We start from the raw sequence: 2,561 nt of genomic DNA on the forward strand, positions 1-2,561 counted from the left end.
AGGTGCCTTGGTGGAAGAGTGGGGTAACATCTCACAGCAAGAACTGGCAAATCTGGTGAGGAGGAGATGCACTGCAGTACTTAATGCATCTGGTGACCACACCAGATACCGACTGTTACTTTTGATTTTGACCCCCCCTTTGTTCAGGGACACATTATTTCATTTCTGTTAGTCACATGTCTGTGGAAGTTGTTCAGTTTATGTCTCAGTTGTTGAATCTTATGTTCATACAAATATTTACACATGTTAAGTTTGCTGAAAATAAACGCAGTTGACAGTGAGAGGGTGTTTCTTTTTTTGCTGAGTTTATTAGTTTGACAATTAGGGGGTTCAGTCCAGTGTTGTTTACCCTTTTCTTTAATATTTATCTATAATAATTGGTAGTTCTAAGTACTTATTTTCCTTGTTTTTTATTTTTCTACAGTATTTAACAGCGGTACACAATAGGAGAGAGACAGATAATATCTCCTTTTATCGTTAATATCAACCTTAAAGGAAAAGGGCAAAGTACGAGAGTCATGTTATTAATTGTCCAAAGCAGGGATAGAGAGTGAGCTAGTAAGGTAGGCTGCAGTGGGTTTGCTGGTCAATACATATACTGAACATGTAACCACAGTAATGGTGGCCAGAAAATCAATGAATAAAAATTGAATATTGACAAATTAAACAGAAATTGTAGACCTTAATCTTTTCCAACATGTCAAGTGACACTTTACTTCAAATAAGTATGAAACATTTCACAGTGTTAACTTTCTCTTAAGTGTGGATCCTCTTCAGTGTGGATGCGGTATAGCATACATTTTCATCAACAAAGACTGCACTTCCAGTTTGTGTTCTTTACTCTGTTGAACTCTTTTGTCTTCATTCTTAGGCACAGCACTTGGAACCACCGTTGGCATGCAAAACATTCAATCTAAAACAAAACAAAGCGTAACACGTTATAAATAATATCAATGCAGTATGGCGAATTAGCCATCCATTGTGTTATATCATAAATTGTCTTACATGCCGTCACTGTTGTCAAAAGATTATAAACATGTTAAATAAAGTTACTAACCCATTCAGTCTTTGGGCCACATCCAGGTTCTTTATCTTTATCAGCACACATGAAGCAGTTGTTGGCTTTGTTGAACTCTGAAATCATAGGCATGAACTGAACATATGGCTGTCCCACACAACTACATAAAAATAAAGAATTTACATTTACTTTGAATTAAATGTCATTACATACCAGACATTTTTAGTATATCCTCAGCCATTTATTTTCGCAGTTGCTCCATGTGTTTTTGTGAAGATTCTATATCAATTTGGGAGGGGATGTTGTGGAAGTTCTGTGCAACTTCCTTGGCCATCTACACTAAAAAATCAAATAGAGTCTTTGACCTAATTGTCACATAACAGCAAACCATTCATTATTGAAAATATAACTATCAAACCTGCATTACAAAGACCCCACAGCTGAAGGTGTCCTGCTGCATGGTGTGAGTTATTTCCCCTCCTTTCCACTTTATGTCCACCTAGTTGTCTTTTCCATGGCAGGATCTTCTCCTTTTGAAGTATTCTCTTTTTTATATAAACATAATGGAATTCTGATTAGTTATAGGCAAATGAATACAAAGGCCAAAATTGTATGCTGTTTTCCTTATCACTATAATCTAATAGCGGTAATTTCCTTTATGCCCCATTCTACAAACAGCCTAAATTATAGGCACTGAACCATTTACAGGACAATAATAAAAGTAGCATGTAGGATTCAACCCTATCACAGAGTGAATAAATGTAGAGCGTTTGTAGACTTGAAGAAAAAAAATTAAGTGACAGTTTCATCAGTACGTGCTTAAAGTCATATAAAAAAATCACAGATGACAGTGCCCACCAAGTCTATGACAATAGAGAAATAATTGTAAGCACCAAAGTATGTTTATCAAAATAATATCTGAAAATGTCAGTTGTTGAACATAATACTTCTATTTGCAATAGCAATTTATGGTATATGCAGTTGAGGAATGTACCAACACTACATGTAGGACGGACAAAAGACATTCCCACATACAGCATACACATACATAGAGGTATTTTTCAGCTATGATTTCACCACTCAGAATCCAGAATGGATATGACAATGGGGCCAGCACAGGACGTAATACACCCTTACAACAATCTACTTTTTGATCTTCTTGACTTCTTATCTGGTAAACTGCTACTGTGTGTCAAGAAAAGAGCTCCAATTAGGGGTTAGTGTACTCCAGTAAAAAAGGGCTGGTTTAGATGAAAAACTATTGCCCTGTGTCCCCGTTCATAGGGGCATGAGAGACTAGTCAGTGGTAGAATTGAGTTGGCACTTTATTGGCCAAAACACTCACAGGTTGAGGTTACTCATGGACAGTAATTAGTAAAAAAAAAAATGTGCAAGGAGGCCTACAAACCTGACTCAGTTACACCAGCCCTGTCAGAAGGAATGGGCCAAAATTCACCCAACTTATTGTGGGAAACTTGTGGAAGGCTACCCAAAACGTTTGACCCAAGTTAAACAATTTAAAGGCAATGCTACCAAATACTAA

General features: G+C 36.7%; 1 long non-coding RNA gene across 1 annotated transcript; it reads right to left on the bottom strand.

Moving 5' to 3' along the window:
* Positions 1-377: 377 nt before the first annotated feature.
* On the bottom strand, positions 378-1,316 carry LOC115149847 (uncharacterized). The gene is made up of 2 exons (XR_003866977.1): positions 1,058-1,316; positions 378-913 (listed from the first exon to the last, which is right to left on the bottom strand). It is a non-coding gene; the product is annotated as an uncharacterized LOC115149847 (long non-coding RNA).
* Positions 1,317-2,561: the final 1,245 nt, after the last annotated feature.

The sequence above is a fragment of the Salmo trutta genome, chromosome 16 (genome assembly GCF_901001165.1).
Source record: "Salmo trutta chromosome 16, fSalTru1.1, whole genome shotgun sequence".
Classification (NCBI taxonomy): domain Eukaryota; kingdom Metazoa; phylum Chordata; class Actinopteri; order Salmoniformes; family Salmonidae; genus Salmo; species Salmo trutta.